Below are 19,137 nucleotides of genomic sequence, written 5' to 3'. Positions count from 1 at the left end.
TTAAATGATGGGTTGGATGAGGCACTTGTTCACTTTTTGGCATTTTTGCACAGAGATCTGAAAGCACGGGTGAGGATAAGCAATGAAGGAGAGGTCTCCGGGGATATTTTAATTGGTAGAGGGGTTAGACAAGGTTGTGTCTTAGCCTCTCTACTTTTTACTCTTTATATAAACAAACTAAATAACTCCCTGTCCAAACTGACATGTGATGTACCTAAAATTAATGGTAAATTGTTCCCCGTACTTTTATATGCAGACCATGCGGTCCTTATGGGCCGCACACCAAAAGCACTTCGCACTTTAATTACGGGTTTTGTATCATTCATGGCAGATTTGGACCTTTGTACTAATTTTAAAAAATCATATTTAATGTCCTGTGGGCCAAAAAAGCACCGCATTAATCATATACCGTCGGGAAACTATTCCCGAAAAAGCACTAGCACTTTCCCTTATCTGGGTTTAGTTTTTTCAGATTCAGGATCATGGCTAGCACATGTAGCCCATGGCAGAAATCAACTTGGTAAGGCGGTTAATTCTATCATTAGCCTGCGACAGCCTAAGCAGGTAGAGGTGGGGATACCCTTATTACAGATTTATAAATCCCAATGTGTACCAACGGCAACTTATGCGCCGAAGTGTGGGGGTATGCAAATTGTAGCAGGATCCAAACCGAGGAAAATAGATTTTGTAGAAAGGTTCTTGGGGCACAAATCTCATAGCCAAATTATATATGCCATAAAGAATTGAATTTACATAATGTGGAGGATTTTATCAAATCGCGGCCCGCATTATTCTGGCTAAAGATATGGCAAAACCCCACTGCAATTTTAACACAAGAGATAATCGCAGACTGCCTTAAGTGTGATAGGGGGTAGCAGCATACCTTGGCTTGGCGCAGTTAAAAATAGCCTAGTCAGTGTGAAGCTGGAGCACCCCTTAGCCACAGACGGTATAGATCTAAAAACAGTGAGGGGGGCATTGTATGATTTATACCGTAAGGGAAGAGGAAATATTGAGCTCTGTAAACCATCAATTATTAGATATATCCCTATTCTGGTGTTATCAGGCAATGAATATCATATGCCACAGGTATATCTCAGGAAAAACATTGGGAGATGGAATAGGAGTCTACTTTTTCATCTCAGGGATGGCAGCATAAAATACTCACTTTGTTTTCTGATTGGTTTTAATAATAATTTGGAGAAGTTGTGCGGTCCATGTGGCATTGGTAGCAAACAAACACTGTTACATTTTTTATTCTTTTGTAAATTTTATGTCAGATACACCAAACAGTATTTATTTCCCTTCTTTAAGGTACATGCCATTATCGATTTTAATTTGGCATACCATGAAATATTGCGGTTAGGAAGTGACTATATGATTTTCCGAGTAAGCTCATTCTTGCAATCTGTGGTACGCTCACGAGCCTCTATGAATACACCTTAAAACATGTAATATATCTGCAATCGCTTTTGAATCAGTCTTTTATACTGCACGACAGAATATTGCTGTTTTTGCACATGTAATGCCGGTCTAAAAGGATCTAATTAACATGTAACTGCCTATTTTGCACTTAGTTCAAAGTTTATAACCTGCGATTTTGCACAATGGTACTCCTAGTCTTGCTACTTTTTAAATGTATATATAGCACTTTATTGCTATCCTTTGCACCTTGGCTGTATGTTATTAATGATGTTAGACCTGACTTACCCAAACCTATTTTTATTACTTTTAATGTATTTTGTTTCTGATAATTGTACATTTTATGTCCTATTGGTGGTGATGATTTGTACTTTTATGGATATTTTATATCCGAATAGAGATCATTTGACTTGACTTGAGTCTAGTGGTACTGGCCGTTTACTATATGCTGGGTCTGGTGGGGCGGCTTTATATTTCTTCTCTATATGAGGGTTAATGATTTGAGTTCTGACTGGATCTTTGAAGACTTCAGAAGCGTATTTAATTACTCCCTTAAGCATTGGTAAAATGGATGTAGACCTTTGTGCGTTATCAAAGGTATCCATTAGGAAGTTTTCGTCTACAGGGTCTGTGTGTATGTCTACCCCGTGATATTGTCCAGCCCTGTGTATCAATTCGTTAAACCCTATAGTGTCTTCTGGTGGGATACTTGGTGGATGAGAGGCAACAAAATAACACAAACATGTATATAAATCCAAGTTGACAACAATTCTTCTTGTGTTGATATCTTTTATTTTGATGTATCTGGAGTATGCACAGGAATAGAAATCAGCCAACGCGTTTCGCCCAGTCAACGGGCTTCTTCAGGGCAAGATTCAATGAAAAAGACAGTGGGATCTTGGAATGATTTCTGTAAGTGCGTCGAATACCTGGTCCAAAAATGTGCAAAGTCCCGGGTCAGGGATATGTCAATTTGGAAAGCACATGGACCTGTAAGAGGTTCTGTGTCCTAACTCGAGCAGGAGCCGTGTACGGTGTACTTCTAGCTGCCAGAGTAGCTGGGGCGAGGTCTTCTGGTGTGGAAGGCCTTGAGGGGTATAAGTCATCCTGATGTACATTTGGGACATCTGGAGTGGTGTAATCATCCCATGAGTCAGGTGATCCTGTAGGTGTGGCTGGGTCAGGCATGTTACCCCCATATCATCAGAGCTATCATCCCTATGGTCTATAGAGGATGCTGGGGAATGCTGTGGTATGGGAGCCTGTGGTGATGGTATAGGTGGAGGAGAAGGGGAAGGCAGTCTTTAAGGCGAGGTAGCCATGTCCTTCTTCTTTGCATGCGGAGCTGGAGCTGGTTTGTCCAGTGGTCGTTTGTCCAGTGATTGGACTGCAATGCAGCGTTGTGATTGGTCGGAGCAAGAAGGTTGGAGGCTCAGCCAGGGAATGGGGGCCTGAGCATGTTGGACTCACAGGCTGTAATGCAGCATAAAGGGAGAACGGGGAAAATGTGCATGACTGGTTTGGGCAACCCAAGAAGCCCACCAAACCAGTCTTTGCGCACTTAGAAGTGGGCAAACCACTCTTCCCCTGCTCTGCCCTGCTCCGAAAACAGAGCAGCCCCGACCACCCGACCGCAAAGCAGCAAAAACATAAAATGATAATAACTGAAAGTTATTATCAATTTAGGTTTGTGCTTCTCGCACTGCTTGAAAGCAGTGGGGCGATGCTCCTCCACCATAGCGGTTGAGCTGCCACTGATAGAAGGGTAGGTGAAGAAATCTGGAATTGGATAGAGTCCCTGCCAGAAAAAGGAGTTACCCAAGGTAAATAACTTGTTCTTCTGACAGACTTTCAAACACAGATTCTCGACTAGAATAGGTACCAAAGCAATAACTCCATGGAAGTTGGTGTGCAAACTTCATTAAATCAAAAAGTCCTGAAGGACCAAACGGCAACATGCCAGTCTCAATGGGCCTGACTGTGCAGGTAGTTGTGTTTCGTGAAAGTGGGGTGTGTCGATGTTCAGGCAGGGACTCTGCATGCTAACGCAATACTAGCGGCCCGACTCGTGTGGACTGAGCTTACTTACCTAGTGCGTAGCAGATTTTGATGCAGAGTACAATCCATTGAGAGATGGTCTGTTTCTGCATTGCCTTGCCTCTTTCGCTCCAGCAAACCCAATGAAGAACTGATCACCCACCCGAATTTCAATGGAGCAATCGATGTAAAAAGGGAGGGCTCTTTTTGGGTCCAATGATGGAGTATTCTTTTTCCTTGGAAGGATGAGGTGGAGCAAAAAAAAGTCAGCAGCGTAATCTTTTGCGGTCATGAAAAGGGGTCACCACCTTAGGCAGAATGGAGGCGCGTGTCCAAAGTACAAGTTTGTCTGGGAAGAAAACAAGTTACTTACCTGTAACTTTGGTTCCCCAGTATTGGTAACTTTCATAGATTCCCATGCTTTTGTATCATTCCCAGTCGTCGGAATGGGAGTCTCGGTAACACAAATACCATAGCAGTAGGTACAAAAGAAAAAGGCCTAGGCCTCATTCCCTTTTGTAGCATATCACCCTCTTTTTGTAAAAGAGACCAAACCTAGGCATCAGCCAATCAGAAGTGTCTCACCCTCCTGAAGGAACCTCCTGAAGGAACCTCAGCGCCTCAGATTTTCGTAGCCGTTGTGTATCAGTCACCATATCTGTTGTAGGCTGAGCTTTCCTCTGGGAGGTGGGTGGGCGCATGGGAATCTATGAAAGTTACCAATACTGGGGAACCAAAGTTACAGGTAAGTAACTTGTTTTCTTGCCCCAGTATTGGAACTTTCGTAGATTACCATGCTTTTGTATCAGAGTAGCAAGCAGTTAGCAATAAAAAAAAACACATTTTGTGTCATAAATACATTGCAATAGCCAACATGACACAAAGATACAAAATGTGTAAACAACGGAAGGTGGGATTGAAAGGAAAGCTCACCAATTATTGGAAGAGGTTCCTCAGGACAGCCTGGCCCACTGCCGCTTCCTCTTGCTGTAAGGACTCCAAGCAGTAAAGCTTAGTAAAGGTGTGAACGCTGCTCCAGGTAGCAGCTCAGCAAATGTCTTTAATCTGTACCCCCGCAAAGAGGGCCGTTGAAGATGCCACTGATCTTGTGGAATGTGCACGAATCCTGCCAGTCAGAGGTTTCCCTGCCGCAGTGTGGCAATGCAGAATGGCACTTGTGATCCATCTTGATATGCCCTGTTTGGACAGCGGGAGGCCTTTGCTTGGACCACCAAAGGCAACAAACAATTGAGAGGACTTCCGAAATCCCTTAGTGCGATCCAAGTAGAATTTTAAGCACCGTTGTACATCCAAAGAATGTAGAGTCTTTTCTGCTGGTGTGGCCGGTTGAGGAAAGAACGCTTTCAGAATAACCGGCTCGTTCAAGTGGAAGTCCGAGGGTACCTTGGGCATGAACCTAGGGTTAGTTCTCAAGATTACAGTGTTCCTTTTAAATTGTAGGAAAGGCTCCTGGATAGCAAGGGCCTGTAACTCTCCAACACGTCTAGCCGATGTGAGAGCGAGGAGGATAGCCAATTTCCATGAAAGGAACTTTATGTCAGAACGATGAATTGGTTCGAATGGGCCTTTGCAGGAATACCACCATTAAGGGAAGATCAGGGGGAATCATGGGTGCAATTGCGTAACAAATGCATAGACTGGCTGACCAAGCATAAGGGTGTAGGATATGATATATCCAGAGAGATTCTATCAGTACGCAGGGTGTCGTGGGTCGGGCCTTTGACCAAAGATAAGGAAGGCGATTGCATAGTCCTTAATTTTCAAAACCCAGGGACTGTGAGAAACCTCCTTAACAGGCATAGTAACTGTTCTGCCATTTCTACTGTTGTTACTATGCTACCTCTGAGTCATTTTTACAGACAAATGATAATACAACCCCGGCCCCCCTCCATGCGACCTCTTTTTCACCCAAGTCAGTTTCAAGCACCGCCTATGTATTGCCAGCAACCGCCCATGCAATTCCAAACCGCTCCATTTCAATTTAAGATGTTTAACAGATATGCACCCCTGTCGGACCTGGATATGCAAGATTGACCCTCTTTGACTAATCTTGCTGTATCACCTTCGACACCTCACTTAGAACCCCAGGCTGCTCCCCAAGTCTTGACGCAAGCTATGTCACGAATTGTTCCAAGTAAAAAAATTCAGACTCAGGAACAATCGTCCTTGGTCCCTGAATTATCTCTTGTTAGCTGGAACATAGCCGGCTTGAAATCCAAGCTGAAAATTGGGGAATGGTTAAATTGGGTTGACTGCAACTGTGATATACTGATGCTACAAGAAACTTGGTGTCTAATTGATCCGATAAAGGAGGGATTTTGCTGTTATAACTTAAAGGCTTTACCTTCTAATATGGGTCGGCCCAGTGGGGGCCTATCCATTTGGTCCAAAATAAAATCCGGGGTGCAAACTAAACTGATCCCCACACCGGGTAATTGTTTTATGGCTATAACGTACATTAACAGAGTGAAATTGTGTATTATTAATTTCTACAACAACGATTTTTTTACTCGTCCCAATGTTAATTTTATTTTATTGTTTGCTTTTATCGATGATATTATGGAAGGTCAAAAGTATGGGCCCTTTGATGGCATTTGCATCGGAGGGGACTTCAATGCCCACATGTATCGTGGGAGCCCACCTTGTAAAAACGGCGAGGAGCTGAAAAACTTTTTAGCATCCCGCAACCTAGTAAATTCAATGGAAATAGCAGGTTCTATTGATAATAGTCCAACAACACCCACTTTCATAGGTCATGGTTGTGCTTCCACGATTGACTACATTTTTACTTGCCTCAAATTAAGTGATATAACTCTAAAAGCAGAAGTTATCTGTTCCGCGTATAGCGACCACTATCCGCTCAGAATATATCTACATATCCCACAAAATTTGAAGGCTGCAGGGAAGTTAGAGTGTGGTCCACATAATCTGTTATTGTCCACTGACAGATTAAGATTAATCTGGAAAGGGGTGGACAATAAAGATATTCTGGCAAGAGTAATCAAAAAACACCCTGAGATTGTAGAGATATGTCTGTCACATACGAGTTCTGGTAGAAATGTGGTTGATGCCTTTGGCAATCTATGTGGGGCCATTAAAAAAGAATCCTCCAAACCATTTAGGCAGAACACAGCACATGGTCCCCGCTGGTTTGATCAGTCATGCTCTAAGGCCAATAGGGACCTGAGGGCTGCTTTGAAAACTAACCCTAGGGACGTGGTAACAGTGAGAGAACTAAGATCAAAATACAAAACTGCCCTATACATTAGATCTGAGGCTCTAGTGATCAATTATTGGGAATCTCTCACACGTACTGCCAAACTAAAGGATAACACAGGTTTTTGGAGAGAGGTCAAGTCCTTAAGATCTTTTGGCTCCAACATTAACCCAATAAATTGTAACATAACAGGTGAGGCGTGGGTAGAACATTTTTCCCAAATTTATGCTATATCTGTAACTTCCTCGGATATCGTTGCTCTACCCAATAACACCGAACCCCTGACCTTCACATTAATGGAGGTCGAGGATGCTATAATGGACAGCGCTAGCAATAAAGCCCCTGGCCCTGATGGTCTTTCGATTGACCAAATTAAATCAGAAATTAATTTCTGGGCCCCCCTGTTATGTAACTTATTTAATAATCTGTGTGATAGATCAATCCCCGAATCCTGGGCGAACAGTGTCATCGTCCCGATATTTAAAAAAGGCGACAGGTCGGATCCCGCCTGTTACCGCCCGATCTCACTGATCGACAATACGTTAAAGGTTCTGGGAAGGGTGATTTTTAAACGGATAAGGAACTGGGCAGAGGACAATAATGTTCTCCATTGTAGTCAATTGGGCTTTAGAAGCCAAGTAGGCACACTCGAACAATGCCTAAATTTAAACCTAATTATGGCCAAATATATCATTGTTAAAAAATCCCCTCTTTATTTAGGTTTTATGGATTTGAGTTCCGCGTTTGATTTTGTTAATCGTTCTAGGTTGTGGTCACTTTTGCTCGATTATGGTTTGGATGACTCACTGGTGTATTTTCTTTCTGAGCTCCATCGGGACTTAAAAGCCAGAGTACGAATTAATAATGATGGTGATTTGTCCAATGATGTTTTTATTAGCAGAGGAGTTAGACAGGGCTGCGTACTCGCCCCACTGCTTTTTATTTTATATATTAATGGATTGAGTAGCACTTTATGTAGGATTTGTAAGGATGTCCCAATCATAAACGGCTCCCCCATTACTACTTTACTCTATGCGGATGACGCAGTATTAATGGGGCGTACCCCGAATGCTTTACGCATTTTAATTTCTGGGTTTGTAGCCTTCATGTCAGATCTTGGTTTAAATACCAATTTTAAAAAATCTTTCATCATGAATTGCGGTCCAAAAAAGTACAATATTACTTCAATTAGATCTGGTAACAATATTCTAAAATGTACCAACACTTTTCCTTATCTAGGGCTGTTGTTCTCCAATTCAGGCTCATGGCATCCACATGCTGCGTATGCTAGGAATAAAATTAGTAAGTCAATTAATTCAATTTTGTCTCTTCGACAACCTAAATTGGCTGATGTTGTTACACCCCTGCTTAACATTTACCGCACTCAATGCCAGCCAACGGGGACTTATGGTGCAGAAGTGTGGGGTTACTGTAACAGTAAGGTTCTCCAGTTGGAGGAAAACAGATTGTGTAGAAGGGTGTTGGGGGGAGTCCCCAGCGCCCCTACATTTATCTGTCATAATGAACTGGGGTTGCCTTATATTGCTGATTTTATTAGGTCTAGGCCTGCTCTTTTTTGGATTAAAATATGGTTAAATCCAGCAGCATCCCTAACACGCAGTATAATATCCGACTGCCTGCTAAGTGATAGATCACAGTATATTCCCTGGTTAACTGCAGTTAAGAATAGTCTGGAAAGTGTGGGGCATGGTTCTTTATTTAGCTCTCCTAGTTCTATTGTACCTGCCCACAAGAATAATATTAAACAGGCATTGCTTGTCCTCTATAAAGAGGAACGCATGAGTTCAGAATCTATCAAACCTGCTGTTATCAGATATCTGAGCATTATAGACCCAGGCGGTGATAGCCTGGTTAACTCTTACCGATACCTATCACTACCTTTGGGAAAGTGGAACCGGAGTCTCCTGTTTAGGTTTCGGGATGGAAGCATAGTTAATTTGCTTAGTTTCCCCCTTGGTTACAACACTGGACTCGAAGAGCGGGACTGCCCATGCCCTCATGGTGGAAAACAAAGTCTGTTGCATTATCTCTTTCTGTGGTCACTATAAACTGTATACTTGCAAATACTTAATCCCGATTCTTCGCAAATATAACATCAGAGATCACAATCTGGCATTAAAATTTTTTCAAATGTTACATTTTGATGATGTTATATATACTTTAAGCTGTTTTATAAAAGCCTGTGTGAGATCGAGGGCAAGTATGGAACATGGATAATGGACAATAGTTTTATGTAATCTGACGCATTTTTTTGCATTCTATTCAATGCACTTTATTAATTCACTGGAAATTGGATATAGACTTAATTGCATATGTGTTTTGCTATAAAGGATTGTTTTTAGAACTCTGTGATTAAGTACCCCTGTGATTAATGTTTTTCCCCCTATTGCGTACTTTGCACTTTATATTGGTACATCGCACTTTATGACATATATGCTGCTTAAGATCTGTATTTTATATCAATTTTTAAACATACGTTTTAACTTGTTTTAATTGTATTCTCTCTGTATGTACTTTTATGGATGTATTCAAAATCCGAATAAAGATCATTTGAATTGAAGAAAAAAAAATTGAATTGGGCCTTTCATGAGCTGAGAAAGGACTAGATTTAGATTCCTAGTAGGAGGTGGAGGCTCACTGGTGAACAAGCCCTTAAGAAATTGTTTGACAATCCTGGAAGACCACAAGGAAGGTCCAGACCCAGACCTTCTGTATCTCAAAATGGCCGCCAAATGAACTTTAATTGACGAATGGGCCAATCCCGACTTAGCCAGGGACAGCAGATAAGGTAGGAGCTGATGAGGTTTGGAAGCAAATGGGTCAATTTTTTCTCTCCTACACCAGATACAAAATCTTTTCCATTTAAGACGGTAAGTCCTGTTCGTTGAAAGAGCCCTTGCCTGGGAGAAGACCTCCTTAATTTTGCTTGAGATGGGGAGATTCATAAACTCTCGCTGCTCAGGAGCCATGCTGTCAGGTGTAATGACTGAATCTGGGTGCCAAACCTGTCCTTCGGACATTGTGAGGAGATCTGGTATAGTCCTCAAAGGAAGAGGAGGAACTAACGACAACAGATGGAGTTCCGTGTATCAGAATTGTCTCGGCCAAGCAGGGGCTATCAAGATCATCCTGCATGGCTCCACTTTGCTCTACCTGATGAGCCGCGGGATCAGAGGGATGGGGGGGAAAAGGCGTAGACAAATGTCCTTGACCAGGCTATCGAAAGCGCATTCCCCAATGACCCTCGGTGGTGAAATCTGCTTGCGTAAGACCGGCATTTCTTGTTGGTCGGTGTGACAAAGAGATCCACCTCTGGTCTGCCCCCACTGGCTGAAGACCTCTTCCAGAACTCGCTGGTTCAACTCCCACTCGTGGCTGACTGAGGATGACCTGCTCAGTCTGTCAGCGTTCTCGTTTAGAACTCCTGGCAAGTGTTCCGCCTTTAGCGATATTCCGTGAAGTATCGCCCATTGCCAGATCTGTTGAGATTCCTGCGACAACGGTCGAGATCTGGTTCCTCCTTCCTTGTTCACGTAGTGCATGGCCGTGGTATTGTCCGTCTGGATAAGCACTTGCGAACCTCCTAAGTGGGGAAGAAAGGCTTGCATAGCCAGTCATATTGCTCTTAGCTCCAAAAGGTTGATGTGGAGCCGTTGCTCCTGAGGAGACCAATGGCCGCTGACATGTAGGTCTTGCATCACTGCTCCTCAACCCTCCAATGACGCGTCCGTTGTTACTACTTGAGGAGACGGGTCGTTTACGAAGGATAGACCTTGGGACAAGTTGTCTTGATCTGTCCACCATAAGGCCGCTTCCTTCATCATTGAAGTGACGGTCACCTTGTCCTCGAACGATCCGTGAACCTGTTTCCATTGGTTGTCTAGTTGCTCCTGCAGAGGACGCATACTCAGTCTGCAGTGAGGAATCAGGGGAATACATGATGAAATTAAAGGGGCTATGAGGCTGCGACAGCCAGAAAGGTGGGAGATTGGATAGCGCTCTTACTTCGAGTCCCAGATCCTCTGTGAGACACACGCCCACAAAAGGGCTGGGAAGCCTGATGGCCTTGGGGATACAGTTGATATGGAGGATGCAGTTGGGCGCCCCTACAGTGGCAATGGAAGGAGCGAAAGGAGGAGTGGGTTGGGAACCGGGGAGGTTTCCAATGACCTGGTAGTGAACTGAATATCAATCCAGCACTGTATCAGCCTTGTTGCCAAACAGCTCGGAGACATCAACCGGTATGGCCATCTGTGCTGATTGGTAAACCCCTGAGAAGACAGTTGATCTCTTTTCTTTTCTTTTCTTTAAAAAAGGTGCGTGTACTAGCTTCCAGAATTCACGGCTATTGCCTGAGCTAGCTGCCTTGTCTAGGACGGCCCATAGATCCTCCCGGATTTCCTTTCCTCTACTTTTGCGCGCTAGTTTATATGAGGCCCACAAAGTTCTTATCTGATACTGGCTTCAAGGTCTAGCCTTTAGTGCATATAACAGAGTCTTTACTGCTTTTGTACACAGTGAATTAAACCAGCCTCTGCCTTTTTCTTTTCTTTGTGCTCTTGTTCTGGTAAGTGCCAATTTTATGTTACCTAGTATATTGCAGAAAGCTCTGACAACCTCCCCTGCATCCGCTTCTGGATCTAAACACAATTGTATGTTATCTTGTGTTTTTGATTTGATGTCTGGAATCATCTTGATTTTGTCTAGGTGTGCCCAATGTAACTGAGCCCCGTTTTTCCCGGACACAATTGGTGTTTCAATAGTAATGCACCATTGTTTCTCCCATTTTGATATTATAAACTCTAGTGAGACTATAGCCTGATCGCTAAAAGTTGTGAGGAGTTCCCTATCTTGGTAACCCTTACACTAAGAGAAGGGGTTAAAAGTATGTAATCAATCGTGGCCTCTGCCCCATTTCGGTAAAAGGTGTTCGGCAGAGTATCTGTTACGGGGTCTGGGTCGCCAATTATTTCCATGTTTAGGGAGGCCATTAGTTTATTTAAGTCATTACCATACTCACTGTGTGTGAAATGGTGTATCGAATTTCACACCATATCCTCAATTCCACAGACAGGCAGTATGTTATGTTTGCACGGGTGTATATTAAAGTCACCTAGCCATATAAAGTTTATATTCTCATTCTTAGTGATATGCACTGTGTCGGCAATTGCTTTATCGACCTCTCCACGATTGTATGCATATTTGGACCAAATCTATTATAGTAGTTTATCAATATCCATATCCCTTCATGTTGTACCTCCAGCATCATAATGTGAAAGTTTAAATTTAGTCGGGCATTCATCTTTACTTTTACAGGTAAGTAATTCCGGATCAATGTCAAGATGGCCCCCTTCGCCCTCCCCGAGGTAGATGGATTAGCTTGGGTCTGAAAACAGATAGCCGTTAAAAAAAAAGCTGGTTCTGTGGCCCATGTCTCCTGAAAACATATTTCATGGCCCTCCCAAATCTTTATCCAATTAAGATCATTCAATTTGGGGGAGATGCCAGCCACATTCCACAATGCTGTTTTTAGTATTGTTTTTTGTGGCTCCTGATATGTTCTGGGTAACTGTGCACTCTCTGTACTAACCCTGGTCTGCGTGGATTGACTTTCACGATTCGATTCAGGGCTCGGCTGCACTGGCTATAGTCAGTCACAGGCTTAGAGGTCTGACAAAGGCGCAAATCTATTCTCAAGTCCCCATTCATATACCCCGGTTTGCCTGAAGATAGCTCCCCTATCTGCCTCTCCCTAGGGGATAAAAAACCCTGCCTTCTCGGTGGCGCCAGAGGTCTATAGAAGAAACCCAGTGGTAAGACTGCAATCTTAGTACTTCTAATGGGAGCATTGTCTAGTTGTGTCAGGAGAAAAGCAACCGCGAATTCGCTTTTAAAGTTCAGAACCACGCAGTCTCCCGGCATTTCTTTCCAGGGCCCACCCAAGATACTCTTCTTGCCATAATCATCTGGCTTGAGATAGCTCTACCCACGGCCCCCACCTTGTTTAGGTTTTGAGTTAGCCAGTGTAGAGCTTTGGACATTAGTTGGGTGGTTGATTCTGCTTGCCTCTCCCGCAAAGGTGGAACATTCCCCAGAACTAATGCCAAAGGGGCAGCTTCTGGAGGGAGATGTAGAAATTGATGTAGCGTTTGATGTCCGTTCCTTAAGGTGCTCGAAGCCAATCTAACTTTCCTCTCAATGTCATCTTGGCTGCCCCCTTCTGCAGAATTACTAAAAATATTTGTAGTTACATTGGGAATTGCTCTCGCCAGGTTATCGCTTTCGCTGGTTTCGGTCCTTGTGGCCCCCCCCATCCTCTTTCTCTTTGCCACATTTTCAGTGCTGTTTCCCATGGGTTTTTTCATGGCCGCCACCCTGGTAGAAGCTCTTGGTGAGATAACCGGCAAAACAGAGTCATGGGGTATGGGTCCTATGTTTGTGTCTCTGGTCATAGCCATTTCACTCGGCCCTGATCCATCCAGCGTATCGTGGTTCGGTATTCTCCCCCATGAGGATCTTTTGTGGTTAAAGGGCTCCAATGATAGGCGACGTTCCGTCAGCTCGATCTCATGCTCCAGAACTGATCTTGCCCTAGTTTAAAAAAAAAAAAATGAGTCAAGTGTCCCCACAATGCTACCGCCCACTTGGGCGCTCATGCTCTCTCGTTTGCTCATCCCTCTACTTAGATGCTGTCAAATGATGTTTGCCCCGTGATAGTAGATGGTAGATAGTGGTGAATAGTAGTAATGGTAATAATGGTGGTAACGGTAATAGGTGACAGAGTTAAACACTTTACCTTGTGATATCGAGCATCAGAGGCCTCCTCCAGGGCGTGGTCAGTGCTTCGCTTGAGTGGAGCCTGTGTGACAGGGACGTTGGGCGGTGTGGTCCTCCTCCTCCACTAACACCCTGTCAGCAGACCAGTTTTTTTCCACACCCCAAGGCAAGCTACTAAAATCTCGCCAAGCCTGGCTGCGGCTAAAGTCATGTAGGAACACCTTCTCTCCTTCATTCCTTCTTTTCCTTTCCTTGAGGCGGACAACTTCAATCATGTTGCTCAGTCTCTGGCTATTCAGCCCCCCGCTGTACATGTTGAGCGTTGACCAGTTTAGTAGAGACTAATCATGAGGGACCCCACAAGCTATTTGCTTGCTTTGCTTTTGTGTATCGGTCTCTCCCTGGCCTATGTCAGCCACTCTTGCAGCCGTGTATCTCCTCTGTTCTCCAATATCTCCAGTGTACACTTGATCAGCCCACTCAGCCCCCTCCTGAGCTCCTCAGCCGATTTGCTCTGGTCTGGTCTAATCTGCTGACTGGGAGACATCCTAATCACTCTCCAATTCTCTGCTGCCTTCCGTTCTCTTCTCCGATAGGGAGTCTGACCGCAGCCCTCTCAGTCCCTGGTGAGCTCCGTGAACTCAGTTTTCCCATTTTTGTTTTTCGTTTCACTCTACCCAGGACCACCTCTTTTTCACGGTACACTCACCAGCTTCCCTGAGGCACTGATTCTCCCAGCACTGATTCCCCAGCAGGACAGTCTCTTCTGCCGATCTCTTCTGGCCCTGAGGTCCACGGCTGCCTGACCCTCGCAGCCACAGCTGCACAGCATCAAAGATCCTCAGCCTCTACACCGCCACAAATCAATAATAATCACGGCAGTTAATCACTACCACAAATGTTATTATCGGGCAGCCGGAAAGTCGGATTCACAGAGAAAGCTGTTGATCTCAAAAAGACATTGCAGCAGAGTACCACCATGGAAACGATGGCCCCTACCCAGCAAGTCAACTGTCCATTTTACACCAGATGGTAATCTTTGGTGCATACCAGCCATCAAGTATGGCCTGTTTCAGTATGACCCAGACCTCCTTAGAAACCATGGGCGGCACTTGCGCAACAGAGTCCCACAAGGTCTGGGAGTATTGACCCAAGAAGCACGCAGCGTTTGGTGATCGCAATGCTAGGCTGGTCAAAGTGAACATCTTCCCAAAGATGTCCAGCATCTTGTACTTCTTGTACGGTGGGGTGGGGTGGGGTGGTAGGGAACATGTTAATGTTGACATCAGCAGCCAAAACCTGCACCACCAGGCCCTCAGGGTGGGGTACTGGGGGAGGAAAGGCAGGTCCCCAAGTGCAGTTAGGGGCGACAGGCAATCATCCTGTGCACCGGAACACCTCTACAGGGCTTGCCCCAGGTCTCCAGGAGGATGTTGTGAGAGCTTCATTAGAGGGGAACAGGGGGCAGCTGAGAATAGCTCCGATTGAAGGACCTTCAACAAGACGCTGCTCTGGACTGTGACAAAGGGAATCTGCAGGTCGAGGGCCTCCGCCGCCCTCTTCACCACCATGGTAAAGGGTGCTCCTTCCTCCAAAGTATGTCCCAGAGGCAAGAACAAGCCAGACTCTGGAGACGTGTCCAGTGCACTACTATCTCCCAGCTCCTCATACCAGGAGTCCTTATTGTAGAACAAGTGCAGGTCATCGGTTGGGTCAGGGAGCCCATAACGGTCATCATCACAGCCCCAAAGTTTAAGTCCACACTGGGTCAATCAAAAGACACAGGCAGCATATCAGAGCCAGACGGTTTCGGCCCATCGGGTACCACTGACAACCTCGAAAGGTATTGTGGCAGGCAATGGGATTGGCAGAGTCAGGTGGAGTGGCCAACACTTGCCCCAGTAGGGGTCTCTGCTTTAAGTACAGAGTCAGTTCCGAATCGAAAGTAGATTCAGAGAGCCAGTTGGCATAGAGGGCGGGCCTGCTGGTGGTATCCAGACAGTGGCACCTCTTGCTCGGTGGGACTTGAAGATGCACCAGAAGGAGTCTGTGATCCAAAGATGCATGGCAGCACAGAGCTGAGCAGGGCTTGTTCCAGGGGCGCAGAGCTCACCCAGCCTCCGGTTCCGCAGGGATTGTACAGGAGCAGGGCCTAGAAGCACAAGGTCAAAAGGGGAAGGCCAAGAATGTTTCAACTTTTTTGAGCTTCCTAGACTTACCCAAGTTTGATGAGGACGACTTAAACGGTGAAGAAGGCGGATGACGAGACCGGCTCTTCACTGGGCCAGAGATCTTCCTCGGGAACAACATGGCGCCTTCTTGTGCTGCGCCACTAGGGGCTTCACAGCTCGCTCCTGAATCACCTTCGGGAGCACTGACAAACAGTTAGTGCAGGACCTGGAGTCCTAGTCCAACCCCAAACAACAAAGACAGACCAAGTGAGGTAGCTCTGAAATTCCCTACAAGAGTTGAAACCTGTAGGTTTGTTTTGGAGACATGTACCTAGCACACTGGGAGCAATAGTTAAAAAAAAAAGATTGACAAAAAGGTTGAAAAAGCTGGTCAAAAAGTGAACAAGGTAGCTCTCCGGATCCACGCTGAAGAAAGGAACGGATGTCTGCATGCCAGTGTGGTGCCTACATAGGCATACGCACGTTACTTCAGACGCAGACAACATTGAAGTGGAGCCACCGACACCACTTACCGGCATGCAGACGTACTGCTCAAGATTTTCTGGATCCAGTCTGACATCAGGAGAATATTCTATGGTGAGGTTAGCAGTCTATCAGAATCATGTCTTCTGCATTGACATTACCTTACCAACTTAGCCCTTCCCAAATCATTTTAACACCATCAGCTTCAATACTTCTGCCATCCTGCTGCCCAGGCTTCTCCTTGCATATTGCCACCCTGCCACATAGATAAAGCAATCCCTCATTCAGGACATTTTCTCACCTCCCTCATCTCCTAGAGACAATCAAAACACTTACCAACCCAACAATCGTAACCATCTCACCTTTCCAAAATCTACTTTTCAATGCGCGAAGGACCCATTTCACCACAGGAAGAAATCGGAGAATAGATGTATTCAAATATACACAAGCGAGATTTGAACCACTATAAATCTGTTTGCATCAAATATTGAAAATAAATGCTGTGCAAAGCTGAATTCGGTAGGGTTAAGACATTAAATTCAAATAAAAAATGTACAGCACTAGAATCAAAGCATATTCGACTAGTCCAGTACTTGGCACTAAACAGTGTGGGAAAAAGGGTGAATTGAGAGATAGCACAAGACAACACATCGGTTGTGTTGCACTCCTTGAATTCGTGCAACATACCATATCCAATTACCCCTGCCTCTAGAGGGGTAGAGATGATGAGGGTTTAATTTTGAAGGGCATATTGACTGTACTCAGGCAGGAGGAAGATCTTTCTTGCATGGCTACACCTGGGAGAGGGCTGCCAGATGCAACAGCGAAAAACTACACTCTTAAGTAGAGCGGGTATGCTTGTGAATGGAAGCACTGTTGAGTTTGATAGCATAAGGATGGAGGGCATGAAATAAAACAAGACTGGTCACTAGAGTTGGAGTTGAACTGAAGTGGATATAAACACCAAGTTGAGAAATTGATCTGCTAGCATTAGTCAGAAAAAGCTGTACAGGAATGTGGATCAAAAAGGGGACGGGTGTAATTCTTACATACACAACTGGTGCTTGCAAAGTGAAGGAAGAACTTCCGCTCGGTACAAGAGTAAGGTAGCACCTGCCAGGAGGAGTTAACTACCCACCTCCTTGACTCCAAGGGAAAAGAGGCCAAGCACAGGCGACTACACAGACAAGTCTGGGACAACACAAGTTGAGACTGTCCAGGAGTTATGAGAACACCAAGCTCTCCCTCCAAGATCAAGCAAGAGAGTGGGGCTTAGCACTCCAGAGTCTTGTGCTGTGAACCATAGCGGCCAACACTCAGTGTTAGGCTTGTCTATCGGGCACTCTGTCACTGCCAGATGAGCTAACTTGAAAGGGGCAGTATGCAGGCCATTTTTTCAGTCCTGTGGGTTATGACGAGATGCTTTTTTTTTTTTTAATCGCCCGTACACTTGGTCTTTCAAGTTGTCTCATCTGGCAGTGGCAGAGTACTCAACAGGCCAGTTTAACACTCAATTGGCCACCCAAGCACAGTAAGGTAGTGGACACAGTTATGTAGTATCAAGGATTCATGAGGGTATCGCCTTTCCCATCCCTGAACCCCTAGCAACACTTGTTAGTTCATTGTGCAAACAAGTGCCAATCCAGATCTCCTCGTCACTTTCACAATAGCAGATACAATGCTGTAGTCAACTGCGGTAGACACCACAAGACCAGATACAACCCCTACCCAGGGAAGGCTCTCCTACAACTTTCTTTTGAACCATGCTTGTACTGCTATTTAGTTGACCCCTCCTCCCCAGAGAGCCCTTCTTTTCTGCTTTCCCTACCCCCCCCTTACTTCCTAGTTCTCACACAGAGGTTTAGCATCCTTCATTACCTGGCTTAAGGGACCACAAGTTGTCTCCCAGTCACTGACTTATCACTTACAGTCATCACTCCAATTTGTCATGGCCCACATCACATATGACACCGATACCCCTTTCTGCCACAGCTCAATCAAACCATACAGCTGAGAACAGATGATGTTCCCGTTTTCTGAACAGGACTCGTACCATTGGCAGTTATGTCTTGGCTATATCACTCTAGATTTGTTTATTGTACCTGTGTCGTACCATTGTTAAAACAGTAATTGGAACTGTAACTAGTATGGAAGAAACCTCAATAAAAATTATTTGAAAAAATATCAAGGATACACTAGGGTGAGTATCCTGTTAGGGTCGTGATTTTAGAGGTAGCCATTTTTTAGGGGCTCTACGTTGGACTTTGGTTTTTGTGGCACTAGTATTTGTTCCTGTATCCATGTTTTAAGGAGAGGCCCAAGCGCTTGTGGACTTTACTGAGACAAGCGGAGCATTTCCCCATAGTTTAAAATTGGCTGTTGAGCTTAATGCCAACCTGCTTACCAGTAACCAGCATAAGTAAGCTATAACAATATTTGGGGTTGGTTGTTTGGCCCAGAAAGCGGTAGACCCTTCTTGTTTCTTCACTTATAGTTTCAACAGGTTTTATTTAGTTGCTCTGAATGTTCATTTCTTTATGTAATGTACTGCTGAAGTGATTCTTGACTGTTCTCCCTACTTGTCCTCGGAAAGTCAAACTGCTAAAAGGGAGTCTCTTGCTCATCTGTTATGCAATACACTAACAAAACACCCTGGTATCCCAGAGGGGAAATGGTGTTGTCCACAAAGAATAGAAACCAGTAACCCCTGGCTGTCCAAAGACCCCATTTAAAGGGCTGGTAACTTCGAAAAAGGACAAAGGTGGTTGATCTACTAACAATTAAAAAGACTTGCTCAAGACAAAAAGTGCCAGGCATTCAGTGATAAACCCTACTCAAGTTAGTCCAAAGGAAATGAGAACACTAGCTCAACAACATTTTTTAAAAGGAGCAAGAGATGAGAAATCAGACGATTTTCATTGAGAGGGCCATTTGGGATCCACCAACTTGGGTAGAATTAGGATGTTGTAGTTAAAGAAGTACTGAAGA

At 44.7% G+C, this 19,137-nt stretch overlaps 1 protein-coding gene across 2 annotated transcripts in view; it reads right to left on the bottom strand.

Annotated features, from left to right (window-relative positions):
- Positions 1-19,137, bottom strand: part of CDC25C (cell division cycle 25C) — a 291,408-nt gene that overhangs the window by 166,226 nt on the left and 106,045 nt on the right. The gene's annotated exons all lie outside the window — the stretch shown is intronic.

The sequence above is a fragment of the Lissotriton helveticus genome, chromosome 7 (assembly GCF_964261635.1).
Source record: "Lissotriton helveticus chromosome 7, aLisHel1.1, whole genome shotgun sequence".
NCBI lineage: Eukaryota > Metazoa > Chordata > Amphibia > Caudata > Salamandridae > Lissotriton > Lissotriton helveticus.
This window is presented reverse-complemented; position numbering and strand designations above follow the sequence as displayed.